The 15,938-nt window shown below is 37.3% G+C and overlaps 1 protein-coding gene and 2 long non-coding RNA genes across 5 annotated transcripts in view; 2 read left to right on the top strand and 1 right to left on the bottom strand.

Moving 5' to 3' along the window:
• CCSER1 (coiled-coil serine rich protein 1) overlaps positions 1-15,938 on the bottom strand; it is a 727,634-nt gene that overhangs the window by 203,509 nt on the left and 508,187 nt on the right. The window lies entirely within an intron of this gene.
• LOC133275468 (uncharacterized) lies at positions 7,073-8,542 on the top strand. Its single transcript, XR_009745540.1, has 3 exons — positions 7,073-7,118; positions 7,640-7,776; positions 8,428-8,542. It is a non-coding gene; the product is annotated as an uncharacterized LOC133275468 (long non-coding RNA).
• LOC133275464 (uncharacterized) lies at positions 10,613-14,109 on the top strand. The gene is made up of 2 exons (XR_009745537.1): positions 10,613-10,844; positions 13,800-14,109. It is a non-coding gene; the product is annotated as an uncharacterized LOC133275464 (long non-coding RNA).

Raw genomic sequence — 15,938 nt, 5'->3', positions numbered from 1 at the left:
CTCACCCCCCCCCCCAAAAGCCAGACAGAAACATATGCATTTTTTACAATTTTAAGTGTTAAAATCTCTTTGCCTCAGCTTTCTATATGTGAAACAGGCATACAGCGTTGTGATAAAGCCATTATTTTTTGGAGCATTTACTACAGAATAGTATTATGGGAATCAGTTAAGGTTGCAAGAACTCTAATTCCAGCAGTTCTAGTCAAATTTGAAATGGTAATAATCCTTTAGTACAGCTATTGAAAAGCTACTTCTGAACACATTAACACACTAAACATAATAATGTGTCATTAACCTTTGTAATCCAGGCATACTAGATATACATGCATATTCTACTGATGTGCCCTAATATGATCATCATTATATATTACTGGAATATGCAGACAAGAATTAGTCTAGTACCTAACAACAATAACAACAACAAAAAAATACAAAATAGTTTACCATCATAAAATAACAAAAATTAATTCAATTTGCAAGATGTTTCTAAATGCCTATGGCCTATTTCTACCTAACATTTTCAAAGTACTGCATGGATTGTTTCTGAGGCCTTGGAATGGAGGCAAACTGATTACCTTTTGGAAAACTGTGAGTTTCACAGAAACCAACACACTTTCAGGACTGCTTGAGAGGAAAAAGATGATGTAATCTGATTAGAAATTTAATGATATTATGCATGCACAAATATGGTATCTATTATAAAATAGTATCTATTTAACCAAGAAGAATACCAAATATGGTATCTATTACAAATATGGTATCTATTTAACCAGGCAGAAAGAGGAAATATCCATCTTGTCACTCATACCTATCAACAAAAAACAATCAACATTTATTTTCCCCATGCTTTTCTAAAAACTGTTCAAGAATGAGATCATATACTTAGCTGCAACTTCTGCTGAAGAGCAAAATGACAATACAATTAATAGCTCTTCCAGCTGTCATAAAATGATTGACTTTGTCACAGCAGCATCAAACCATCTACGTTCCCCAATGGCTGTCTGGAAGGAAAAAGAACTCGAGAACTTATCACTGGATTAACGATAAAATGTCAGAGGTTTGGAGTAAAAATTTCTTACACTCCCTTTACAGAGTGTCACCTATATGACGACTATGAACAGGAACTGAAATTAATGACCTTTTCCACTATCCTAAAGAAGGAATGTGAAGATGAAATATAGATTCCCTGGGTTAATCTTTTAGCTGGGGGCACTGTTTCAAATGATAGACAAAGGTAAATGAGAGCCCCAGGAAAACCTCCTTTTTTTCTCTCTGAGCAATACCCATGCTACACTATGGTAAAGGAAATCCTAGGGTTGGGGAGAAAAAAAGAAAAAAAAAAAAATTAGTACACATTTTTAAGTTTCCTCATGGCTTTAGTTAATGATAAAACATAAAGATACAAAATTGTGCTGGATAGGTAGTAGACAAATTTCTATTCAAAAGCATGACAAATAAATAAGGATCTAAATCCAAATTCAAGACTTGAAATAAACCCCCAAATAATAATTTTACTACATCAAAATACTATTTGTCTAACTCATTTTGCATGAATACCATGCCCAAAGCATTTCATTTTTCAAAGGAAAATTTGTCTTGACCACACATTTCAGCTCTAGATTTATTTTTCCTCAAAGTTTCATTTTGTTTGCTTCTTAGATGAAGTTTTACTTCAACCCTATATAAAATAAGGATTAGTCATTCATCTGAGAATGCACAAAGACTAACTAAGGAGGTTTTTTGTTTGGTTGGTGGTTGTTGGATTTTTTTTTTCATTATGCTATGAAAATACATAATGGCCCCTTTAAAGGATAAGGTTGGAAGAGATGGTTTGTATCCCCCAAATCCCACCTTTGTAAAATTATGTTTTACTGGATTTCTTGCAGATGGGCAAGAGAAGGAAAAAAAGACAAGAAACTACTAATGAAGCAACATGAAACCAATACAGCCCTAATAGTTTATGCCATAAGAACGGTTGCTCCATGGTTTCCTTTGAATACTATTGAAAAATGGTCAATTCAGAAAATAGCACTCAATGGAGATAAACTTCTGTTTTCTTCTTTTTCTTACAGGCATATCAAATTGCAAATTATAGTAAGAGAAATCAATACCTTTAAAATGGAATTTTTAAAATAAATTTGCAAATTCAGCTAGAGCATTAAGTACGCCCTGGCTTAAGGTGTTGGCAAAGAAAACTAGCACAATGACAAATAGTGATACAAGATAGCTATAAAATTATTATTTAGTTAGAAAATTAATGTTACAAGCTCAAGTCACTACAAGATCAGAGTGCTTTCCAGTTTGAGCTGAGGCAGTAATCCACATCTCAAAAATCACTTCCCTTGAAGAGCAAACCTTGTCTGATCCAGCAGTCTCTTTCGAGGCTGTAGATACAAATCTACTTTAGATGATCACAGCTCATCACAGTTTGTGCTTCCCGTAACAGCAAGTACCTTCCATAGTGGAAGAGATAGGTGAAATCTTTGACATCTTCCCTAAACAATTCCCCAAGGTTTGGCAGCTAAGAAGCCTCCTCAGCTATGGAAAAATAACTATTTCCATAGCACAGCTAGAGAGCTGCTTGGTGCAGCCCAAGCCTTGGAACATATCTGGCTTGTAGATGAAGATATTTTCTCTCTCTCACTAGACCTCCAGGAAAGATATTCATTCACACTTTATTAGCTGAAGGATTTACCAAATAGTAATTAAAATACATAGGAACTGTTTACATGGATTAATATTTGTCATTACCCACAGAAAAAAAGAATATCTAAAATAAAAAATCCCCAATGTGAGCACTACAACCACAGCCTTGATGTAAAATACTATATATCAGGCAAGTCTGTAGCTTCTACATATGAAGATTGTTTGCATAATCCCGTTCCTAAATATCCACTTAACTGTCTCATACAGCTACTTCCAAAACACTGCTGGCATTTCTACTGATGGTGAATATAATATTATTATCCTTCAAACTACCTTTGAGGTGAGGTATTACTTAGAATCTCAATATATTATAATTATGTACTGAAATTCTAAACTGGATAAACAACCGGTTACTAAAGATGGGCAAAGACAGATGGTCATGAAAAGTTCAACTTGTGCTGCAAAATTTTATTACCTATTTTAAATTTTAGTCTCCCAGGAATCTGGGAGATTTCTAAAACCACTACAGTACTTTGAAAAAGGCAGACACGACATTAGACAAAGAAGGATGCATGCAAATATCATTACTGTGAACTTTACTACTATTGTTTGGTTGGCTTTTTTTCCCCATTAAAAAAACCAATAAAACAACTTTCTGTCTTTTCTTCAGTTTGAAATATTTTACTGTTTAAAGCTATCTGGTTCAATTTTTATTTCTAAATTAGATCACTGTGCATTTATAGTGTGGAGGGTCAGCTATTTAGAACATAAACCAGTTATTTTATATCAGCTTTATTTCTAAAATTGTTTCTAGCTTGAGTTGATAAGGAAAAGCAAAATGTATTTTAAATTTGGTTCCTCTCAGTAGAAAGACATCCGGTGTTCTACAAAAAGTTGAAGTTTTTCACACAGAGAAACATCTTTTTAAAGGATAAGTACCAGCCAACAGTTCTGCTTTTTCACTAGTGGTAATACAAAAAATGTCGTCTTCTCATCAGCTCCCAGGACCACAACCAGAAACACACAGATACATGGCTACTTCCTTTGCTGAATGGGGAGGGCTGCTGGTCTTCACTTTGAAATTTCGATTCAAGGACAATAAGCATTCCTTTGGCTCAGCTGAATTATCATGCACTTACACTGTAAATTACTGGTGTACAGTCACCACTGAGAATTAGTCATATTTCCCTGGTTGAAAAGGAGTCACAGAGTATTAAAAATAATGGACCTGAATAGTAACTTATCAGCAAAAACGTTGGGCTTCCATTAACATCTGTCTTGGTAAAAGACAGTAATAGGAATTTTTGATAACCTACATGAAAAAAGCTTTTGACTGTTCTGTGAAATACTCTTTGCAAAGCTCTTCAGAATGAAAAAGATAAGTATGAATTTTTAAGGAAAAGACAGACAACTATTAGAGAACAAAGTCACAAACTATGTGATCTTAGGCTATTTTAGAGATTTTATCTTGCATTGTTTTTTAACTTTAAAAACAATTTCTGCTAATTTCCAATGTGACAATACAACTTCCAGAGAGCAAAAATGTATGTCCTGCACTGCACTACAGATCATCTGTCTGCAGCCCCTACAAACAGTACAACAGGCAACCACTTTCTCTTATAACCTAGTAACTGTCAGAAAAAGGTATGAGTTTCAAAGAAAATTTCTACTTATGTTGCTTTTATTATTTTGAGCAGAAGAATATAAAATTTATCTACATTTATCATTTTTTCCTGGAACCCCCAAATACCACTCAAGCACTACCACTGGGGAGTAAAAATAGGAAGTCCTACAAATTCAATTTTCTGAAGGTTTTTTAAAGTTCTACCTAATGTTCCACTTTAACTTGAATGCAATTCAAGCGTTACAAAAACCTGTATTTTAGGCTAAATAACTTCCTCTATTAAAATAAATTATTTTTAGCTTTGTAAGTGTCACTTGCTGAGGTTAAAATCCAGTTAAAACCTAAGTAAGCTTCTAGTGTCCTACTTACTCAGCTAATAAAGTTCATTCTCCTAATGACAAAACTTAAGTATCAGTGTCAGTGATATGAAATGATTAATTGCTTTTCAGTCTCCTTTGTTTCTCCTCACCTGATTCTCTGCTTCTGTCCTCCTATTTCTGTGGTACTAGTCAAAATACATGTGCTTTGCTAAATGACTTGAGCTTTGAATATCTTGTGAGATTTATCACAAGAGCTGATACTTGAACTTAAAACATTAATGGCATACTTACAGTCTTATAATTCAGAGATAATTTCATTGAGGGTAATTCACTAAGATCAATTAGATCTAAAAAAAAAGATAGGATGGGGAATGAAAAAATGAAACTAGCAAGTAATGTACCAATGAGACACCTTTTAACAGAACACCTTTCATTAATTCAAATTTTGAATTAGCCATTGAACACTTGCAAATCATGGACAATGAACATCTTCAAATCATCTAAAAAAAAAAAAACAACAAAAAACAAGGCACTGAGCTTGGCATGGAGATCATCTCTGTAATCTGATCTAATATACCATATACAGATGTTTCTGTGTACACATGAACGGAAACTTGAATGTTAAACATCACCAAAGCCTTGGATTCTCATTTATCGTTTTTCATGTCTGCATCAATTTTCATCTCTGAATTATCCCTCTGTTGTTGCTCTAAGTTATGCAGAATGATTTCCAAGTTGAAACAAGCTCAGCAGTATCCCCACTGGTTTTGCCAGAAGCAGGCTTTGTTTTGGCTCACCTGGCAGAACTGTACCGATGCCTGTGCCTCAGGATAACTGCATGCAGGTCTCAGCCTCCACAGTGGTAATGTGAAAATTGCACACTGTGGAGTTTGTGAAGGATACTGAAACCCAAATTATTACATGGTCAATCATAGAATCATAGAATCGTTCGGGTTGGAAAGGACCTTAAGATCATCTAGTTCCAACCCCCTGCCGTGGCCAGGGACACCTTACGCTAAATCATATCACCCAAGGCCTCGTCCAACCTGGCCTTGAGCACTGCCAGGGATGGAGCATTCACAACCTCCCTGGGCAACCCATTCCAGTGCCTCACCACCCTAACAGGGAAGAATTTCCACCTTATATACAATCTAAACTTCCCCTGTTTAAGTTTTAACCTGTTACCCCTTGTCCTATCACTACAGTCCCTAATGAGGAGCCCCTTCCCAGCATCCTTATAGGCCCCCTTCAGATGCTGGAAGGCTGCTATGAGGTCTCCACGCAGCCTTCTCTTCTCCAGGGTGAACAGCCCCAACTTCCTCAGCCTGTCTTCATATGGGAGGTGTTGCAGCTCCCTGATCATCTTCATGGGCCTCCCTTGGACTTGTTCCAACAGTTCCATGTCCTTTTTATGTTGAGGACACCAGAACTGCACACAACACTCCAGGTGAGGTCTCACAAGAGCAGAATAGAGGGGCAGGATCACCTCCTTCGACCTGCTGGTCATGCTCCTATTGATGCAGCCTTTTGATGCTCCTTTTGATGAATATCCTGCAACAATCATCAAAAAATGCTTACCATATCACTCTTATTACTTCACTTTGACAACTGAACTGTAGCTTAAATTTTACCCTGTTTTTCCCCTCTTGCACTGCCTAAAACCAAGCTCACTAATATTTAGTCTTATTTGAAATTCAAAATATGAAAAGAAAAATATTCAGAAACCTGAAGTGAGAGTAAAAGTGCATTGGTGCATTGCCTGAGCACAAGAACACATCCAAAGCCACTACAAAAGCAACGTGTCTAATTGCACACAACAAACACAATGAGCTCCTCTTGCTACATCTACCTGGGAAGAAGAGAGCAGAGAATAATATTCCTGCTCACTTCTTAGAGAATTCCTTGAGTAGACGCATTGCTTTTTCTTCTCTTTTGTGGATGGATTTAAGAAAACACAACAGATGGCCTTTGGAACTGGAAGCATCTATGGAGTTTAACAGTCTACCTATCAATTTCTGACCCCACAGCGCAGAAACAGAAGCACAGGATTATTCTTTATACCCGATACGTTCCAGCTGAGAAGACTTATCTGCATGCCTGCATAATGGCATAGGGATACCTGAAAATACCGATTGTTATTTTTCTTTTTATAATAACTGATCTTTTATTTAGAGAACTGAAAATTATATACTTTTAGGACTACAAGCTCTGCATGATAAGAAACAAGCAGCTGCATTTTTTCCAAGGGGAAGAGAAAGTTACTGTGTCCTACAATGAATAAAGAACCCAGCTGTTAAGAAGAGGGATAATTTAATCCTTTCTTGATTAATTATTTTAAAACCTTAGGAGAGAATGGGTGGCAGACTGATTTGCAGCAAGGGTGATTTCAAAAACCTGTGTTACCCTCTCTCTCTCTGTGTAACACTGCTAGGAGCTCCTTTCCTGCACCCACCCAACCCAGCGGCTTTACTACTTGTTTAACAATGATCCTGGCTCTGATATGGCCCACATGTATCACCTTGACTCAGGTGGCTAAAACAGACCAGTGAGAAAATCTGTAGAGATACAGGAAGGGTGAAATTACAGCCAGAGGAAAAGCTTTTTTGGGATGGAATTGCTGTCAGTTTTGTGATTCAAAGAGGAAAGCACCAGCACAGAAAGAAGTGCTGGGTCTGGCTGGGATGGAAGTAGCCCTTTACAGTGCTGCGCCTTGCTTTTTGTGGCTAAAACACTGGTGTTCTGGCTGTTGCTGAAAAGTGTTAAAGCTTTCTCTCTCCTCCTAACAAGGATGCACAAGAAGCTGTGATGTGGGACAGTGAGGGCAGCTGACCCAAGCTGACCTAAGGGATATCTCTGACCATATGACATTGTGCTCACCATTAAAAGTTTAGGGAAGGAAGAGGGAGGATATTTGTGGTTGTGGTGCTTGTCTCCCCAAGCAAGTCTTACATGTGCTGATGTCTTGCTTCCCAGGAAGTCTATGCCAGTTAAGCCTCTCTCAATTTAAGGGAAAAAATAAAAAAAAAATAAAAAAGCTTCATCTATCTAGGGTATAGCTGAGGGAACAACACTTCCTTGGGATATAAGAGCATGGCTCCAGATGCACTGCCTTGAGACAGACCCCAGCTTTTCTGTCACCCACATTGCATAGAAGTCCCCTGGGACACAGCTACAGGATACTCCACAGTGAGTCCTAGTTTTTTCTGAGAGTTCATTGAATATGTAAATGAATATTCATTCAAACAGAAAAATGAATCCTGATTTCCCACTTCATGGGCAACTACTGTAAAAAGCAGGAAAGAATCATGTCTCTCTCTACTGCTCCAGCTTTTCCTTTACAGATAAATAATTAGAAAGTAATTTTAGAAAGCTTTATCAGAATATTCCTACCAGTTCCAAGTCATTAGGCTTCCTCCCCACTCCAGACTTCAGTTTGTAACTATTACTGTCTCTCTAGTTTACTTGCTTATAGCAGATCCATTTAACCTCCTGAGCTCACACAAAGACTGGAGGTGAAGGAGGGGGGTGAAAGAGCTTTTACAAAGGTAATGGCAGAAGAAAAAAATATTGCAGCTGAAATTTTAAAAGCTTTCTACAGATTTGGAAGCTCAAATCCCTGTTAATTTTTACAGCATCTTCTGGAAAATTTTAATGTAAACTCTTTGCAAAAGCACCATCTAATTCTGTAGTTGTACAGTTAATGAGGCTCATAAGAGACTCAGTACTGAGATGAACAAGGAAATTAACTAGAATTTACTTCCTCATTTATCCATATATTTTCTGTATAAGCTATGTACATTTAAGTCTGAACATAAATTTCCATTTTCCCTTTTACAGATTGTAAACTTAAGCAGAAGAATATATTAAGTCATTTTCTGTAGACTACATAGTAGGACTGTAAAAAGATAAAACCAGGAAATTGATGGCAATCAGCTTCATGGTGATGAAACAGTTACACCACAATATAAATGATGTGATTTTAATAAATTACATTTGAAGCTACAATAATGGTCTAACAACAGCTTTCCTCTCAAGATATTTCAGACATTATTGGCAATACTTATTGGTAAAAGATACTGGTAAAATATGAACATATCTTCATACTTACGACTTATAACGCAAGTGACATTGACACCACCATTTAACATTATTAAAATTGATATGCTAATGAATCAAAGTGGTATTCTCCACTTTGAAAATAAATTAAATTACATTTTAATCTTCTTAATTTACGTTTGTACTTAGCATTTGATATAAGTATTTACCAGTTAGTCAATAGTATACTACTGCCTGTTTTTATTTTCCAAGAAACCTTTATCATTTTCTCCAATAAGCAAACAGAAAAACTTCTTTTTTGCATTGATACAGCTATCAGTCACCTTAAAAATAACCAGTAATAGATGCTTTGTAATATATCCATGATCACCTCATGGGAAACAGCTGCTTCCAGCAGGCCAGGAGGAACTAAGTCTTCTCTTGGAAAGATCTGGGCTAATCAGTCTTTTGGATGTCACATCTATGATGCTACACTCTGTGGATGAACATTAGGAGCCACACTATCAGCTACCACAATAACAAATTACAGTTGAGTTATTGTCCTGGGTTCAGCAGTAGCAGTCATTTTTCTCCTTCTTAGTAGCTGGTGCAGCACTGTGTTTTGACTTTCGGCCTGGGAACAGAGCTGATAACACTGATGTTTTAGTCTGACCAAGGACTTTGTGAGGCTCATATTCTGCCAGGGAGGAGGGAAGGCTGGGAGGAAGCAGAGACAGGACACCTGACCCAAACTGACCAAAGAGGTATTCCATGCCACAGCACATCATGCCCAGGATGTAACTGAGAGTTACCCGGAAGGGCTGGGAGACTGCGGGGTTGGACGAAGTATTGGTCAGTGCTTGGTTAGGCTGGTGGGGTGAGTTATCAGTCGGCAGGTGGTGAGATGTTGTATTCTCTTCCCTTGTTATTTCCTTTATCATTATTATTATTGGTGGTAGCAGCAGTGATTTGTGTTATACCTTAGTTACTAAACTGTTCTTATCTCAACCTGTGGGAGTTGCATTCTTTTTGATTCTGCTCTCTGTCCCTCCAGGAGTAGGGGGAGGGAAAGAAGGGGGGGAGTGAATGAACGAGCTGCCTGACTGGGTTTAAACCACAACAGTTATGTAATCAGTACTGTACATCCAACTAATGGCCATTCCTTGATGAGATTCAAATTTGACAAGACTTGTTAGGATCCTAACAGCTGGGCAACAGAGGAATTTGCTTATCCGACTCCTTTCAGCAAATCTACCTTGTCATCATACAATTTTTTGATCTTGTGTATCAGTGTAATCTTTACTAATTTCCCATAATGGAGCCCCATATCTTCTTCAGAGTTCATCTTCCATTAATGTAAAAATTAATCTGTGAAGTAATAACCAGTCTTGAGGATATTATGGATAATATCAAAGGAAATTTTAATCAAAATGTAAAGACTGAATTTTAGTACCTTTTGCAAGCCTTTTTTATGCTGAAAAAAGTCACATCCACGCTATAAAAAGACTTTCATATACTTCTAAAAAAGTCCACATTTATGTGTTAGTCTCACATGTGCTTTGCTCCCATGCACCTAAAAGTCACGCCTATGACAGTATGTAATTCCCCATGCACCTAAAATAGTCCTTTGCTACATCTGAAAGTTGGACTGAATTAAAATGTTAGAAAATCCTATGCACACAGTTTTTTGTTACACATCCTTTTTCTTCTTATCCTTTGTCCTGACCTATGTACAGCCTTTCTTGCAATAAAGTTTGAGTTACCTGTACAGCTACACTCACCTATTTACTAAGATACATACTGCATGAAAGCGATAGTTAGACCAGGGAGAAGAAGCATCTGCAACAGCCTGCTGTGTCGACATTGCATTTCTAACTGATGTGACCTGCATTATTGGAACACTGAACAAGAGTATAACTTGTAAGTAGCTCTCTTCTGCAAGTCTTCCGGCAAAACGACAGGCCATATTTTAATAACATTTCAGCTCTAAAAAAGCATTCGAGCAAATGTCAGAAGCCCTATTTCAGCAAAGATCTGAATACATCTGAATCTATCTCTTTTTGACTGCATCAATATCAGCACACATTAATTATCCTTTGCATGGATTCCGTGTGTTATTTGAAACATCTTCTATGAAGGCCATATCAGAAACTCAGTATTCAGGTAAATACTGGAGTTATTTCACCAGAAACATCCCCACCTCACCTCAAGGCACTTGGGTAAACTTGTCAATTTTTTCTTTTTCTGATAAGAAGTATGTGCTTAACAACAGCACTGCCATTACAGTGAGGAGTGCTATCATGTCAGTTCCTGCATTCTCCATGCTCCAAATCTATCAATCAGAGATGTCAGGTCTGTCACACAAATTGGGACGGAATTGAATTGGTCTGTGTTTATGAAACACAGACTTTGATATTACCCAGCTGTTCCAGTGTTATGTTTGAAAGCAAATGAATTATAAAGAAAAAAAAAAATTAATATTATTTAACAGATTATTTTTTTTAACTTCTATTACAACACCTAGGAAAAAAGGGAGTGTAAAATATTTCACAATGTATTTCAAGATGAACTAGGACAACTTTAAAGAATTAAGCTCAGGAAGCACCAATTTTTAAAACATATCGGTATGCCTTTTGGGGGCAGTGAGATTCTACTAAGAGTAACCTAAGAAAAGTTCATGCTACACTGCACATTAAGAAACAGTATCTTAACACTAATTATGATAGTCCCCAAGTCATTTGAAAACCAGAGCACTTTGTTAATACAACAGAAAAACTGAATGTCCAACAATTAAATAATATAGACTAATTCACTTCTGTGCAATTTCACAGACTGCAAGCGCAGTTTATCATTACTCTATCACCTTCAGCCCACATGAAAATATCACATCTCATCAAAGTATATTACTGAGAATAAACAAGACATTTGAAGAATGGAAGAAAAAGATCACTAATACATAATTTTCATAAACAGACATAGCTAGAATAAAGCCCAGAAATACTGAATCACATGACCAATGTCACACAGGAAGCCTATGGCAAATTTGAGACCTTAACACAGACATGGCAAACCCCAGTTTGCCATACCACATAAAACTGTCCTATCTTTAAGTTTATACCTGTGTAGATCTTGAGAGAAGTAGTTTAAGTAGAAATGTCAAAAATACTTATTAAGTTGATCAGCCTGGACAGTATTATAGGTATTTGCTTGAATATTTGATTTTCTTAGTTTTAAAACACCTGTTTCAAGGTACTATTTTCTCAGTAACTGATCACAACTGGAACCTGTTCATAAAATGGTTTTGTTAATTAACTCTAAGTGTGGATTAAAAAAAATAAAATCATATGTTTCTCAGCCTGTCTGAACTGATACTGCTAACTCCCTGGTGAAATAGGCAGGCAGAAAGAACTGCTTGTACTTGTTATTCACTGGGAAAAAGCAAAGTATGCTAACTTGTGCCAAATATTTTTAAGTGTTATGAATTTACTTCAGTTCATAAGTATATGATTTTGAACACTGAATTTTAAAGTGGGTTCACTGAATTTTAAAATGGGTTATTTTTTTTTCCCCTGTTCCTTAAAATGCTTTCTTCCCAGTTAAAAAAAAAAAAAAAAAAAGAAAAAAAGAAAAAATATAAAAAATATCATGATATCATGTCTGGAAATGAAAATACAAGAGGATTACTTTTACAATCCAGTATGCATGACATATCTCCATGATGAAAGCTGCAAATTGCTGTTTGCTTATGCCAAAATTTTTCATTAATAGACAATGATTTACAGGCCTTGTCTGTGAGCAACACCAGTTCTGATAATTCTGGGATAGAAGCATCACGTAGATGGAGTGACAGATACCGAGATGTTCTTTGTTTCTCATCCTGTTTTATCTCAAAAATGAAGTTCTTTTTATCTTGCTTTACCACACACACACAAAAAAAAAAAGTCTACTGCTTATTCTACAATTCCTTCAAGTATCAAAGTATGACAATTATATGAAAAGATTCAGCATTCTGCAATACATCCATACGCACAAAACAAACCTGGCATTTAGCAGACAACTTTGCTATCAACATTAAAAAGGCAAAAACCAGTGTGGATAATGGGTGAACTAAATAAGGCACATACTGGGTACCCAAAACACCTACAGAGCCAAAGGGAAAACCCTTGACTCGAGCCAAACAAATAATTACAATATGCACTCAAAATCACTAACTGGACAACGGATATGACCTGTGACTGGGTTAAGACAAGTTTTGAATCCAGAGAAGCATATTGCACAACAGTGATTTTAAAAAAAAAATGTTTAAATTGTTTATTGTTTTTTTTACTACTATATGAACTCTGTATAGAAAAAAAATTTCTAGGTAAGTATGGACAATACCATCCCCAAAGAAAAGCACTATTACATAACTGAGATTTTCTGTATCCTTTTCTTTTAGTATTTTAGTTTCAGTTATTATAAATGCAGGTCTTAAAGAAAAATTTGCAGTCACACATAATAGAAACTTTCTGTGTTTTTAATAGTGTGAATAATCCCAAACTTCACCTCACTTTCTCGGAAAGAGAGAGGGCAGGCAGCAAACCTTTCTGCATGTAGCTTACATTACACAACATGGGAACTGTATTATGCCAGCTGTTTCTTCTCAGGAATGAATCAATACTGGCAGATGGGTCAGACTAATATAGTGAGATGTTTATTCTACTGTCTGTCATTCTTCTCTCTACCCTAATGCAGCCAAACTGTTGAAAATCTGGTGAATCACAGCCAACACAGCGAACATTATCTGTGAGGCTGATGTTGTCACCAGTCAACACCAAGGAAGGTGCTAAAGTAGCACTGCTCACCCCGGAAGGTGCCTTCAGCTGTGCCACTCTCTCATAGCCACACCTACGCAGTCTAAAGAAGCTTCCGTTTCATTTTCAGATGATAGAGTTTCTGAGATTGTAAGTTAAAGCAAATGAGGTTGGCACTTGGGTTAAATCAGAGAACAGAATGTTATCTTTTCAATTACCTTTTTTAAAAAAAATGCATGTTAATGTCAGAGGAATACCTATTTTATTCCCATCTTATAAAATACTGTGGGGTACCCTGATCCTACAAGGGTGACAGAGACAGCAACCCCAGATGTTTCCTAATTTGTAATGTTAAAAGTTTATTAACTTCTGTTTCCACAGCTCCACAGTAAACAGGCATGGTACTGTTTGCCAGATAATCTTCTCCCTGCAGAAGTTTGTTGCTGTAGCAACATGTTAGAAGAGCCAGGATGCCAAAGTGGCCACGCCGTACGTGCATGCAATGGAACAGTGGTTCCAGGAGAAAAAAGTGGAAACAAAAAAGCAAATCCATCTGCAGCACTGCTGAATGATGAATGCTGGAGTATTTCTACAGTTATAATACTGTTTATATAGTTAAATCCACAAAGAATGAGTCTCTTTGTATACGCAAGAACATCAGAAGACCTTACATAAATGGGAATTGGAGTAAGTGCATTTTTTTTCCTTTCTGTTTTTTCCCCTGCTAAAAATATAGTCCTGAATCCATCAGAGATTACCTAAACATGAATTTATCACCCTGATGACTAATTTTTAAGCCAGTTGGCACCTAGATGCTCCTTGCAGCCAGGTCTTAATGTGACCTTGGATATGTCATAGTTATAGCATGGTTCCAATACTAAGTTGTAATGTTTGAGTATTTATTAGAACTATTTTCTGTTAATAATGAAGTACCAGGTTAATTTGTACATTAATAAATTAAACATAGCAAAAGGATGGTTAAGTGCTGATAAATAGGATCAGTATAATTCATATGACAAAACCCATATCCTTCATGTAATAGTATAGTTACAAATTCGTATTTTTACATTTATCAAATCTAGTAAACTTATACACTAAAGGCTGTCTAAAACAGTGTCTCCTTACAACTGTTGGCAGCAGTCTTAGCTTTGGAAACTGCACAACCTCATTTCCTTGCTTCTCTCCTTCAATTCACACATGCAGGGGTTTTGTGAGTATATTTATTCTATAGAATCATAGAATAGTTAGGGTTGGAAAGGACCTTAAGATCATCAAGTTCCAACCCCCCTGCCATGGGCAGGGACACCTCACACTAAACCATATCACCCAAGGCCTTGTCCAGCTTGGTCTTGAACAATGCCAGGGATGGAGCATTCACAACCTCCCTGGGCAACCTATTCCAGTGCCTCATCACCTTAACAGGAAAGAATTTCCTTCTTATATCCAATCTAAACTTCCCCTGTTTAAGTTTTAACCCGTTACCCCTTGTCCTATCACTACAGTCCCTAAGGAAGAGTCCCTCTCCAGCATCCCTATAGGCCCCCTTCAGATACTGGAAGGCTGCTATGAGGCCTCCACGCAGCCTTCTCTTCTTCAGGCTGAGCAGCCCCAGCTTCCTCAGCCTGTCTTCATATGGGAGGTGCTCCAGTCCCCTGATCATCCTTGTGGCCCTCCTCTGGACTTGTCCCTACAGTTCCATGTTCTTTTTATGTTGAGGACACCAGAACTGCACACAATACTCCAGGTGAGGTCTCACAAGAGCAGAGTAGAGGGGCAGGATCACCTCCTTCGACCTGCTGGTCACACTCCTTTTGATGCAGCCCAGGATACGGTTGGCTTTCTGGGCTGCGAGAGCACACAGCCTGCATTTGGGTTATCTCAGGTCTCTCCCACTGACCATGAGAGTCAAGAGATGTGCTTACATTTTCACATATACATACTTATGCACACATACATACTTCTGAAATCATATTCTCTGTGAGCATATATGTACACACTGTATATGTAACACGTATGGAGTATTATTCACATGTGTGAGGAATGGAAACAGGTTCCCCCTGAGCCTTCTCTATGCTACACATTCCCAGGTTTCTCAGCCTTTCCTCATGGCAGAGATGCTGTAGTCCCTTTATCACCTTGGTGAGCCTTCACTAGATACTCTCCAGTCTCTCTTGTACTGGGGAGCCCAGAACTGGTCCCAGCATTCATGGTGTGGCCTCACCAGTGCTCAGGAGATTGACCTAGTCAATAATTTGTGTAAGGTGACCCAGGATACCATTAGCCTTCACTGTGGCAAGGGCCCATTGCTGGCTCATGGTTAATGATGATTAGCAGATGTATACATAATTAATATCTTTATACAGATCAGAAACAAACCAAAAAAGAACCAAACCCCCAAAACAAAACAACCCCCAAAACAAACAAACCCCACCCAGGAATTTCAAATTGAAAAATAAGCAAACAAAACAAAACAAAAAACCCAAACGAAAAGTAAGGTTTTAATCCAAAACCTGACTCCCA

Source organism: Pezoporus flaviventris, unplaced genomic scaffold (assembly GCF_033815535.1).
Source record: "Pezoporus flaviventris isolate CSIRO_AGI_PZ_B2104156 unplaced genomic scaffold, CSIRO_AGI_Pfla_v1 ptg000002l, whole genome shotgun sequence".
Taxonomy (NCBI): Eukaryota; Metazoa; Chordata; class Aves; order Psittaciformes; family Psittacidae; genus Pezoporus; species Pezoporus flaviventris.
Note: the sequence above shows the minus strand (reverse complement) of the source record. Positions and strands in the feature narration are given on the sequence as shown.